At 40.7% G+C, this 13,030-nt stretch overlaps 1 long non-coding RNA gene across 1 annotated transcript in view; it reads left to right on the top strand.

Annotated features, from left to right (window-relative positions):
* The first annotated feature begins 1,661 nt into the window (after nucleotides 1-1,661).
* Nucleotides 1,662-13,030, top strand: part of LOC112540990 (uncharacterized) — an 86,811-nt gene continuing 75,442 nt past the window's right edge. Inside the window, exons 1-2 of the long non-coding RNA XR_015794349.1 lie at nucleotides 1,662-1,759; nucleotides 2,367-3,462. This is a non-coding gene — a long non-coding RNA (uncharacterized LOC112540990). The remainder of the gene's footprint in view (nucleotides 1,760-2,366; nucleotides 3,463-13,030) is intronic.

The raw sequence follows: 13,030 nt of genomic DNA, 5'->3' as shown, positions 1-13,030 counted from the left end.
TGGGCGCCACTCAACTCCCCTACTGATATCCTGATTCCAGGCTGTGGGACTCTACTGCTGAATCATGTTCTCTTCTGGCTGAAAAACAGCAGCCACCTGACTTCTAATGGAATAGAAAGACAAATAGGCAGCTAAAGTTTAGCATCCAGCCAGAGGCTGAGACCGAACTGTATGGGCAGATGCTTCATACGGACCTCCCTTGTGTTTTGCCCAGGGAAGTCATATATACTACTGTTCCTAAAGGTAAGAAACAAAGTCAGCTGCACAACACCCTGCTCCTTTTCACACATGAAAAAAGGATCAGGGCTTTGATCATGCAGCTGTGGCTGCCATCTTGACTTTTTTGTCCCTGTCCCCCCAACCATCTCCTGTGGACACTTTTGGCTGTCACAAGATTGTACAAAAAAAATAATAAAAAAAATAGCAGGATCTTATTAAGTATTGCTATATTTCATCCTAAGTATGGCAAAATCAGCTAAGACTGGTACAGCCTCTCCACCAACACGAGGAACAGCTGGCCATGTGCACTGCTAAATATGGCAGTATAATTATGCAGAGAAATAGCTTCAGCTACTCTGGGAGTAGATGATTCTACTTCCAAAGTAGGAAATCCCACATGTCCCCATTACAAGTAGCATTTTGGCAATTTGTTTAAATTAGGTAATTCTGGGCCAGAACTTATCATCAACCCATCCCAGAGTTTGGTAACTTTTTAAAATAATTATTTAGTGGTTTCTTTTTTAAAAAAAATCCCAAGCAAACAGGAATCTGATAAAGTAGCAAAGCTGTTGGAATTTTTGGAGGATGCTGTTTGACCACAAACATTGAAAGATGAGGTATGAATGCTCTGTAGGCACATTTATGAATTGTGATAGGCTAATTTGGTAGGTTAATGCAGTGCTTCTCAACTTTGGCAACTTTAAGATGTGTGGACTTGAACTCCCAGAATTCCCCAGCCAGCATGGCTGGCTGGGGAATTCTGGGAGTTCAAGTCCACACATCTTAAAGTTCTCAAGGTTGAGAAACACTGGGCTAATGAATCTTCCCTTCCTTAGGCATTTTCCAAGGGATCCTCAGTGCCAACCACTGGCAGCATCTGCTTCTGTCCTACTCACTCCTAGAAGCATATACAGTACTACATTATCCACTGGATAGTAAAGTATGGATTTTTTTTTTTCTGATCTACAGATGAGAGCAGGACAACAAAAGTCACAATTCCCTGGCATAGAATGAGACCCTTGGCATAGTTTTCAGCTACAGCAAAGTCCGCAAAGAAAAGAGACTCTTCCCTGGGGTTATAGTTGCCTTTATAAAAATATGTATTCATCTACACAAGGCATTATGGATGAACTAAATCTGTTTAAATGTATTTTATTGGCTCATCATCCAAAAGTTTCTAAATGATTTGTTAGGTTTGAAAGTGCAAACACTTGATTACCATCGCTTTTTAAAACAATGTTGAACTTTTCCTGGATTTTATCCTGAAATGAATAAACCATTTTAGAGGGTGGATTCTTTCCTTTGAATAGCTTTGTGGCAGGATCAGTCAAGTCCCAGGCTGGCTGCAATGTTTATTTGTGGCTTGTGGTTCACTTGTCTTGCCAGCTCAGACCCTGTTTGCCGCATCTCCTTTTTTTACATTTTAGATGAATAGTCAGGGTGGGCAGAACGGGAGAGAGATGATCCATGCTATATGGAATGACATGTGCTGTTTCTCCATGGAAAAAGTGTCTCCTTCTTCCTCCACCTGGAGAGACAGGTATGTATAAACCAAGCCTCTACAAGTTGTGATCCATCAAAATGAAAATACCAGTCATGTCTGTGGCCAACCAGATACTGTGCTCTTTTTTTTTTTTTGGCCATATTTATTGAGCTCTTGTGTGTCCTCATACAGTACCTGTGTGTGTGTGTGCACACGCGCATGCGCATTTGAGTCCATCTTGACTCCTGGCACCTGCCTGGACTAGTCTCTGCAGCTTTCGTGGCAAGATTTTTGGAAGCGGCTTGTCCTTGCCTGCTTCCTAGAGCTGAGTGAAAGGGACTGGCCCAAGGTCACCCAGCTGGCTTTGTGCCTAAGGCAGGACTAGGACTCACGGTTTCCTGCTTTCTAGCTGGCGTCCTTAACCACTGCACCGAACTGGCTCTTCATCTATTACGTACTTTAAATTAGATTTTGTTTTATGGGCCAACAGTTGAATCCTGTACACATTCAGCTACATGTTTAGCTATAATTCAGAGTGATATGGGGAAGAACATTCAAACTGAAGTATTCCTGTATCAGTTATTGTATCTCACTAATGTTGGCAATGTAATAACAAAACCACAAGATGGCATCTCTTTATAATAATGTTTCTGCTCTCTTTTAGCTCAGGGAGGCTGCAGTGAAACAATATTCATCCAATATTATTAATGGACTTGCTGTTCGCAAAAGCTTGTGCCTTTTAATGCAATTTGTGAGTCAGAAAGACTCCTCCTGATTTTTAGATATAGAGAAGGGCAGGGATAGATGACTTTGGGGGCCTAAAGACACATATCTAGGAAGTCAGGTTTTTATCAACTAGCAAATAAGGCCATGCCCATAGATATGTATTGTACACTTCCAGAGTCACAAACCTTACCCCTCAGACACACCACCTTTCCTCAAACACATGCAACCGCCCTTAAACAGATTCAGGCGCTTTCAGGGAAACGCACACCTTCACATGCAAACAAGCAAACCACATCCACAACACTGTCTCTGCTCCTGCCTAGCTCATTCTCCTGCCACTTCCCATTGCTCCAGCTCCACCACCATGAAAAGGAAGAAGAGAGCAGACTTGGCTTCTTTTCTTGCATGCAAGGAGGGCTGTGTGCTTTCCTCTGGCCAGACAGCTTTGTGGCTTCTTTCCAGCAAAAGAGTCAAGGCAGCCAAGGTTTCCTGCAGTAGGAATCAATACCTCATCAAATTTGCCACTTCCTCCTGCATTGCTGCCCCATTCCTTCTGTTTCCTCCCCCTCCTCCTCCTCCTCTCATGCTACCTTGCCTTCCCTGATGTAGCTTTCCTTCCCTCCCACCATTTCACTACCTGCCTGCCTCAGACAGGCTATAGCAAAACTGTGCCAGCCAGCTGGTTGGAAAACTAGCCACACCAGCAGTGTTTCAAAATTCTGTTTACTTCCTAGCCCAGCAGTGAGCTGAGCAAATTAGCTGTTGCCTGGGGGGGTGTGCACAGCCAGGGAAATAAACTCTGTTGCCCTTTAAAATGGGGCATGAACACCATTTGTGTTCCTGTCTGAGTCAGAGTGTGAGCTGGGGCCAAGAGCTTTGGAGGTGCCTCAGCAGACTTCTGCAGGTGCCAGTGATATCTGAAGGCATGGTACCTTTGCTACTTCGCAAATATGCCTAATCATGCACACTTGTCAGTTTCTGAATGTTCTTGTAGCAGTATGAAAGTACTGTATACAAATGGAGGGGAAAGAAGGGTAAGTGCCTTTCCTGTCATTTCCTCTTTGATATGATTTGAAAGATAATTACAGAACCTTGAGAAATATAATTTTCCTAAGGCTCCTGGCACTTCATCTGTTGTGGCTGCATATCAGGCACTAGGGAGAGAAAAGATTTTCCTCCTGGAGTTACTGCTCAATAGCACTGCTTAGGAGAGGATGGCTGTGCTCTCTGGTTCAAATTAAAATCACGTTGAAAGCAAGCATGAATGTAGACAAGCATTGGCAATACTGTAGTGTGCATTCTGAATAAGAAATTGTGAACTTAAGCAACATCACTATTCAGAATTGGAAATGTTAGGACTCCCTACATATTTAGTCTCTAATACAGCTCATATTTATTGGGAGGGAAAGCATATGTTCATAAAATAGTATCCATCAAGCTCATATCTTAATACATGTAAGTTTCCCTTCCCTTCCCTTCCCTTCCCTTCCCTTCCCTTCCCTTCCCTTCCCTTCCCTTCCCTTCCCTTCCCTTCCCTTCCCTTCCCTTCCCAACAAACACTATCCATTAAATTAGTGCACCAAAACACAGCATACAATATATTCTGTTTTCTTGTCTTTGCCTACCAAGCTGCTTATTTTACTCAGTACTGTAGCAGCCCTTTCACATATCCAAAGTTCCTGTGTGTTATGTAAGGTAACAGGAACACCACAGTTTCTTGGCATAAATGAGGAAGACATTTGGAATGCAAAGAAGATTAGATGGGTTAAAATAATCTTCTCAGGAATTCCAGTATACGTGACTAATCAGTAGAAAGGTGTAGGGAGACGTGAGGTACAGATTGAGATACAAGTCTTGGATACAAGTTACAGACTGATATGAGACATATCAAGGACTTTGAAGAAGCGGGATAGGAAGAATATTGACACCTTTGAACTTTGGTGTTGGAGAGACTCCTGAGAATACTGTGGACAGTCAAGAAAACAAACCAATGGATCATCAAACAAATCAACCCAGAGTTCTCACTAGAGCTACAAATAGCCAGGCTCAAATTATCTTGCTTTGGACACATTATTCCAGAGACCAAGCCCTCTGGAAAAGGCTCTGATGGTGGAAAAGATAGAAGGAAAGAGAAAAACAGGATGACCAGCAGCAAGGTGGATGGACTCATTTACAATGGCGATGATGCACCGTTGGAAGGTCTGAAAGACCAGGTTAAGGATAGATTATCATGGAGAAAATCTATCCATGTGATTGCTGGGAGTTGAAAATGACTTGATGGCACATAATCAATCATATCAAGGCCCATATAAGGCAAAAAAGAAAATGAAGATTCCTTGCAACATTCCAGATTGGGACAAGTTTTGTTTCAGATAATTAGTCTTGAGCAAATAACTACTCAAATAGAGAATGTTGAGTTGACTTTCACAACAATAGGAATGTCAAAAGATGATCTGGGTGTGAATTCTAACACAAACATATAAGTCTTATTGAAGTTAGTGTCCTCTAACTGGGTTGTGCTATAATTCCCAAAATATCTGGAGGATACCTGGTTGAGAACTATTGTTGATTTGTACTGAAATGCACACCAAAAGATTTTGATAGATGGTGGAATAATATGTCAAATAAATAAGGTAATTGCAAGAACATTTGGTTCAGATATAAAGAAACCTTGTTCATTAAAGGCAGAATTGCTCTGCCTTAGGTTTTGTCTCTAAGCCAGCATTTCACAACTGGGCGCCCCCCAAATGTGTTGAAATACACTCCCTTTTATCTCCAGGTAACACAGCTATTGGTTGTACTGGCTGGGAGATTTAAGAGTTTAAGTCCAACACATCTTGAGTGCAACATGTGAGAAATGTCTTTTATATTTCTTTATCAGAACTCAGCTGGAAACTGAAAGTCCATCTCATACCTGATTTTCACAGCTTATTCATTTAATGCTGCATTAAATACATGTTAAGAAAATACAAAATTAAGAAAAAGGGTGGCAGACATGGTGGATACAGACCAGGATTTTTCACACTGTGCTTCACTGAACTCTATGGCTTCACTAGAAGAACTAGATAGGGTTCCACAAGAAACGAAGGGTGAATGAATACATAAAGAAGAATGGATGAATTCTTGGACCTTGCAAGATATAGTAACTTTGTTGAGGGGGCAAATAAATAAATCCATTGAAATTTTTGTTAGAAAAAAAGACAGGAGGAAAGATTTAAATTCTCTTTTCTCATACCAAGGGTCAGTCTAGAGCAGGGATCACATACTGTAGCTGCCTTTGGTAAAAGAAAGTGAATAGTTGTGACATATTTCTTTAAAGGGCAAGTGTTTTAACACAGAGTACGAAGGAACATTTCCAAATTCTGTGATATTTAAAATATATTCCTATGCGATGAGGCATAGGAACTGTTAATAGAGTGAAAGTCTTGTGTGCTATACACAGAGAAAGGGCAATAATTGGGGCAGGAGATAAGAGAGACAGGAAGAGAAGTGAATTATGTACAGGGAGAAAAGAGGTGGCCTGAGACACTGGTGGGAATGAGTGAGACAAAATGACTAGTGGGACAAAATGAAGAAAAAGGGTGGCCGATATAGTGGATTCCGACTAGGGCTTTTCCCACCATGTTTTGTTGAACTGTAGGGCTTCACAAAAACTAAGACTAAGGGCAAACAACAGCAATGGGTACAGAACACAGCCAGTTTTCCATCACTAGAGCTTTGCCCGTTGTGCTCAAAGGTTCCAGGATATATTTTTTTTAAGCAACAGGTTCCACAGCCTAAAAGGTTTGAAAACCCCTGATATAGACAATATGTGGTTAGGAGGAAGGAGAAGGCAGAGGAGTGGAGGAAGCAAATATACAGGAAGACTTATGCGTAGAAAACCAGAGGAGAGGATAATGGAAAGAGAGGGAAGTATTCTGCAGTGGAAAGACAAAATACTTCAGAAACATTTAGGGTGATAATGCAGAAGAGGGGGAAAAAAGACATACTGTACTATGAGATGGAAAATGAAAAAGTTTAAAATTATAAAGAAAAGAGTGTACTAATGGGCAAGAAACTATTTCAATCTACTCTGAGTTATAAAAAGAAAAAAGAGCCCAGAAAATCATTTGGGTTGTGTATCCCTTTTCTGTGTTTCTATGCACATGAACCTTCTTCCTGAAAACTAAAATAAAATGAAGAGCAGTCACTGAAGGCGAAAAACTGAGAGCAAAGGTCTAACCCTGTGCAGGGGTGCCCACGGGGTGTGGTCATAAAGTCAGGATGGCAGCCGTGGCAAGCGCTGCATTTTTTTTATGTGTTGCACACATGACACACTTAAAGAACGAGTGGAGCTTTGATCACCCTGAAGCGGCCACCACTCTGATTTCAGGACCATAACCTGTGGGCACCCTTGGCCCTGTGGAAGAGTTCAGTGTGGTCCTTCCTCTTTTTTTCTCACCTGCAAAATATTCACACAATATACTCGTTCATTGAATTAAAGCATTTTCTTGATATACACCCTACGCTGAATGAAACAGGCTGGGTTTACACAACAAACTCAGCCATCCAGAAAGGAATTATGGTTAACACTAACCAGGTTTAGCATATTGTGAAAAGGTAGATTCTATGTTTTACTTGTCCTGGTCAAGGTGTTGTGTGAACACAGCCATGATCTTTTTTCCACCAAGGGGCAGAGAAACAGCCAAGGGAAGATTCTGAGTAGCAAAATAGCAGGAAAGGAAAAGGTTTAATTGGCCTTTGCTGACTCTGTATTCATGATTTCAGTCTTCTGTATTCACATTTTCAGTTTCCTTACTGTTTATTTTAAAAAAAACCCCAAGAAAACAATAGCAAAAGGGACTCTTGATTTAAAAAAGAACAATAGAACTGTTCATTGCTTTCACCCCAAGTTGATTTATTTATTTAAATTTGTTATAGCCACCCAACTTCAATGGACTCTGGATGATATAAAAAAAAATCTATAAAAAACGATAAAACATAAAACCACCCAGACATCCGGGACTGTTCCAAGAACCATTTGAGTATTTTCATTTGTTCCATGGAGTTTTTCAAATGACCACTAGGGGGCTCCCATGACATTTACTAAGCCAAGTCGAGGCCAATAGAACTTCCTTGACTTGAAAAAATTTGAATACCAGAGGTACAGACTATATTTCAGTGGCATGATTATTAAAACTCTGAAAGCGAATTTTCTCAAAAACATTGACTCTATCCCTATCCACTGAACATTCCTTAAAAGCAAACATTACTAGATATACATGCTACAGACATAGTAATACAGCTCTGTTGAATCTTTGTGATGTGCAGTTTTTTTCATATTCGAAACCAGTTTAACTTAACATTAATTTTCAGTGACTGCACCCAACAACTTCAGACATGATGAAACTTTCAGGAATGTCCCATTGTATGAAAATCAGTAATAGGTACAGTATAGCACTTTGGTTCATAGCAGTCAAAGGAAGATTTATTTATATAGCGTACTGATGCTGCAGCAAATTAATGCCTAATCTAGAGGCTGTTTCTGGGGTATACCTTCTCAGAGAATCTCATTGTGGCATGAATTTTCAGTGAAAACAAAATAATATAATACTAAATATCCCTTTCTAAATGTTAAAACCAAACGGATCTCATATTTTAAGTAAATGTATTAAATATTAAATGAGCAGGGGTATGAATCATAGCCAAAACAATGTCATAGTAACAGAAACTATTTGAAAGCTTGGACATAACTCAGTGGTATATCTAAGAGGACTAATTTCCCGAGCAAAATGAGAAATACATTGAAATACATTCTGAGACCTTCCTAAAAAAAATAGGCAGATCTCTGGCTGGAGCAAATTCTAGCAATCAGGGTCCAATATCTTGTCTCCTGTTGATCAGGAGACAGTGATAAGGGTCAGGCAAGTTCAGCTATGCATTAGACCAGTCCACCCTCCCCACTGGCCCCTCTACAGATCTAACCATTCTCCGACAACATATCCAGTGCAGACAGAAGGCAACAGATAAAGTAAACCTGCATGGATTTGCTTCTGTTCTCTGTTGGTGGGCTAGACTTCACTTGTACTTTCAGCTGGAAGTTTGAAAGCAAATGCTTGAAGAAAGTCAAGGGGAAACATGAGGGATGGGGCCATTTTTATCTTTTTGGAGCTTTAAACCAACAGTACTACGTTCTGAAGTGCTGCCCTGTTGGACACTTTCTGCTTTCAAAGTGATGACATTTTAATTAATTTAGCCTTTTAATCTTTCTCTTTGTACTTTGGTTTTATAATCTTTTAATTATGTATTGCCAATTTTAGTTTGTTGTAAGCCGCCCAGAGTCCGCCGTTGTGGGGAGATGGGCGGGGACAAGTCAAATAAATAATAATAATAATAATAATAATAATAATAATAATAATAATGATGATGATGATGATGATGATGATGATGATGATGATTACAATCTGTAGACAACGAATGCTTCCATAGACTGGAAACAGAATGGTAGTTGCTTAAACACTGACCCAGGATAGCTGGAGATATTTTAATGAGAACAAAATGACAGTTTATCAAAACAGCATCTGATGTGGATTTCCCAGTAATATTTTATTTAGAGAAGGAGAAGGAAAGGGAAAAGGAAAAGGAAAAGGAAAAGGAAAAGGAAAAGGGAAGGATGGAAGGATAATACGACAAGGATCGAATAATACTGTATGTGAAACTACCTGGAGCTTATTTGATTACAATGGTTTCTAAACATAACAAATAAATACAGTTGGTGACATTAGGCCCGTCCTTACCAGACTCAGACTGTCACACAAATATGAATCAAAATCCATTTTTACATGAAATATCTTCATGATGTTGCCTTTGTCTCGTTCTCTCAACACAGCTGAGTCATCTTAAAGTTGCCTTCAGCTGTTCCAGTTTTAAAGAAGTCTTTTCCCAACACATTTCTTTGCTGTGGACACAATCTAGGATGATATGGTTGATGCCTCTTGCTTCACTCTGTGCCCTTCTTCTGTGCTGATAGATCATGAGTATTGGGGGGTGGTCTGGGGTAAAGTGGGAAGAATCCTCTGATGCTGCTCTCCATCCCTCTTCCATACCTGTAGTCAATCTACTTCTTCACTAGGATCCAGTGCTCTTTGAGTACAAAACCACATCCCCAAATAACCCAGCTCACAGGTCACTGGTTTGGAGTGTATCTTTGTACCGGCAACCTGTTATTTGGGGCCACTTAAGCTGCATGGGCTACACCTTCCATCTCAGGCACTCACCTACCCTTGTCCAACCATGTCCCACAACAGGTTAAAGACAGTGATGGTGGTGGTTCTTCCCACCACCAAGTGACATCAAATGTGAGGAGAAACAAAGCCAGGGGACTCCACTAATTGTTTTCCTTAGTTTGTTCTGTCTTAAAACTGCCAAGATAGCACTGTTCATCACCCTCATTCCTGAAACCAGAATACAACTCAGCAGCTGGAGTAATGCAATTTAGCCTGGCATACCTTTCTGCCAACTCAAGGGTTGGAGGATAGCATGTTAATTTGATCATCCCTCCATGCCCATTGAGATAACCTGAATGTACACTTATCTGCATATTTCTGCTGTAACCACTTCAGCTGAAATTCCTGGACAGAGTACTCAGCTTAGTCATACCTTCAAAGGATTTAAGCAACTGCCTATCTGTATGGCATGCAGACTTTGCTCTAAACTTTCTCCTAGTTGCTATGTAACTTTATTCTAAGCTTTTAAGGGATTACTACATGACTAATCATCTGAATCATTCCAGAACCCATTCTCACAGGAGACCATCAGCTGATATTGTCCCTTTAAATACATGATTGGAAGGGAGAAACAGGGCCTCCAGGGAGAGAAGACACGTACATACAGTATGTGGAAAGATACATCCATATGACTAGAATACTAGTATTCACAGATGGACGGCTTGCTTCCAAGCAGCATCTGTGTGTAAAGGACATATCCAACCCAGATCAGAAAAAGAAAGTGCAATCCTTCTGGCTTTCATAAATAACATTAGGTAAACAAACAAACAAATAAAAGACATTTCAGTAAGACAGGCAGCTGAAGATAAACCAAACCTGCAGAGGAGGGAGAAGAGTATTGCAGAAGAACAATTGCTCAGAAGTCTAATCCAATGGTGCAGTTTTAATTATATCTGTGAAGACTGTTTTCATCTTTATCTGTCATATTTTTCTTTCAGCTATGAAAACCAAAGCCTATTTGATTGAGTAATCCTTTTCATTTTAGAGCTTGGGAGGGAGGGAGTTAATGCTTTTCCCTGTTGTGCCCAGTTTGAATGACAAAGGGATTGTGTTCTGTGCTTCGTAAACAGATCTGACAAATGATTCTGATCTTAGTTGTCCTTTTCACCAATGTCCACCAGTGCAATTCTCAGCCTCAACATTCTGTTTTATCTAGGCCTGCTCTGCCCATGTGCTTCTCAGTAGCTGCTGAGGTTGGTTGGGCCCAGCACTGCTATGAATTAAGAATATTTGGTTGGTTGACAAACACTTCTCAAGCTTTAGAAAAAGGTTAGTACAGAGGGGCAGACAAGGATGCTCAGATGCAGCAACGTCTCTGTCCTTCAGATGAGCAGGATCAAGGTTCCTAAGCCTTTAAAGCAGTGTTGTCCAAACTTGGCCACTTTAAGATGAGTGGACTTCAACTCCCATGCTGGCTGGGGAATTCTGGGAGTTGAAGTCCACTCATCTTAAAGTGGCCAAGTTTGGACAACACTGCTTTAAAGATTCTAACAATGATCCTCTGAAAATATACATTCTCATTTTTAGATTTCCTATCAACATAGATGGAAAATGAAGGATAGGTGTCAAGCACACATGTCCAATACCATCTACATACTCTTTTTCCTAGCAGAAAGAGTGGTAAATATGAGTAAGAAAGCAAGTGTAATCGTATTCAAACTAAAGCAAAGAACCAGATGGATTAAGTTTGTATTTACTACAGCTCACTTGATGCCATTAATTATTTAATTTATATGTGCTGGGGATATACATCCTATGGGACTAATCCTTGAGGATTTGAAAGAGAGTTTCATACCCAGACTACAGTGGCACCTCGGTTCACAAACTTAATTCGTTACACGACTCTGGTCGCAACCCGAATTGGTCGCGTCCCGAATCAAATTTTCCCATAAGGTTCAATGTAATTATGGTTAATCCGTTCTGAACCATATGTTTTTTTTTTTTTAAACCGCAAAAATATGACACAAAATACAGCACGAAGAGAGAGAACGCTAACCTTGCTCGACGCGACTTCTGGCGTGGAGGACAGGAAGGCGGGTGGGGAGGCAGTTATTGCTTGGAGGGAGAGTCCCCCTCCCTACAGGAAGCCACGACCATGTGTCACAGGAAGGAAAATGGCCGCGGATCCTGTTCGTCACCCGATCCAGCGTTCACGAACGGAGGCAAAATTTTGCGAACGGAGCTGTTCGTGACCCAAATTGGTCGTGAACAGAAGCGTTCGTGACCCGAGGTACCACTGTATCTTTTTCTCTCTCAAATGTACTTGTAGGTATTATACCTGTTGGATTTTGTTAAGTTAAACTTTAGGCTGCATGCAGTGTTCCATAGTCTGTTTTGGTTGTCATGGGTTTAACAAGTTTAATTATCACATCTTTGCTGCATAGATATCAGTGCAAAACCTGAGATTCAGTGCGCCTGACTTGATTCTAATTCTCATTTAAAACTTTTGCCATTCATCAATTCTGCGCATACATTCTGCACACCCTCCGTTCAGAATCTAGAGCTGAATTATAGTAATCTACAACAATTTGGCTATCGAATTATTTTTCAAAACAAGATGTTTTCAATAGCTCAGTAAGATGCGTGATTGTCACAAATGAGGGCTTCCTTTCTTGCACAATAGATGTCTACCACCTTCGTGCAGAATTCAGTTTTGCTATAGCCTGAAAGCCCTTTTGAAATATTGCATCTTCATTCTAAAAAGGTAGATCTAATTAGTTCTGAGCCAAGTTTTCTTAGAATCCTTTCCTCTCCCCTGAGATCATTTCTGAGTTCTTTCTTTTTCTCATCTCCACTTAGAAAAAGAAGGTTATCACAAAGACTACTGTACTTGTATAATAATTACCCAGCATTATTTTTGCAACATTTGTGAGCACTATTCACTATACCCCACATCTATAAGAGGAGCACCTGCATGGGGTGGAGATGTCAAAAAGGTCATGATGGCAGCTTTGTTGCTGCTGCCACTTTGATCCCCTTCACCAATGAATGGCCCTGCCTACTAGGATATGGAAGAAGCAAAATAAGGCCAGGTTCTCCAATTGCTTCTTGCCACAACAGTGAATAAACAACACGTGCACCCAGAGACAGGCAGAAAGCATCTGTGTTATTGGCTCCGCTGGAGAATTTCTTCTCCCCCTAGGAAAATGGTTTCTTCCCCTTCTTCCATCCATGTACACATTACTGCAGGGGGAAAAAAAGCAGTTTCTTTGGAAAAGCTGTGGAATGAAGCCTTTCTTTCCTACTTATACTGTTGCTGAGCCTCATCATATCTGGCCACAGTTCTCTTCCCCTACTGAGAAACCCCATTAGATGCCGACTGTGAAGAAGAAATTAT

This window comes from Python bivittatus, unplaced genomic scaffold (assembly GCF_059951505.1).
Source record: "Python bivittatus isolate LINGU-HERP-01145 unplaced genomic scaffold, Pbiv_v1 ctg000980_np1212, whole genome shotgun sequence".
NCBI classification, from domain to species: Eukaryota; Metazoa; Chordata; class Lepidosauria; order Squamata; family Pythonidae; genus Python; species Python bivittatus.
This window is presented reverse-complemented; position numbering and strand designations above follow the sequence as displayed.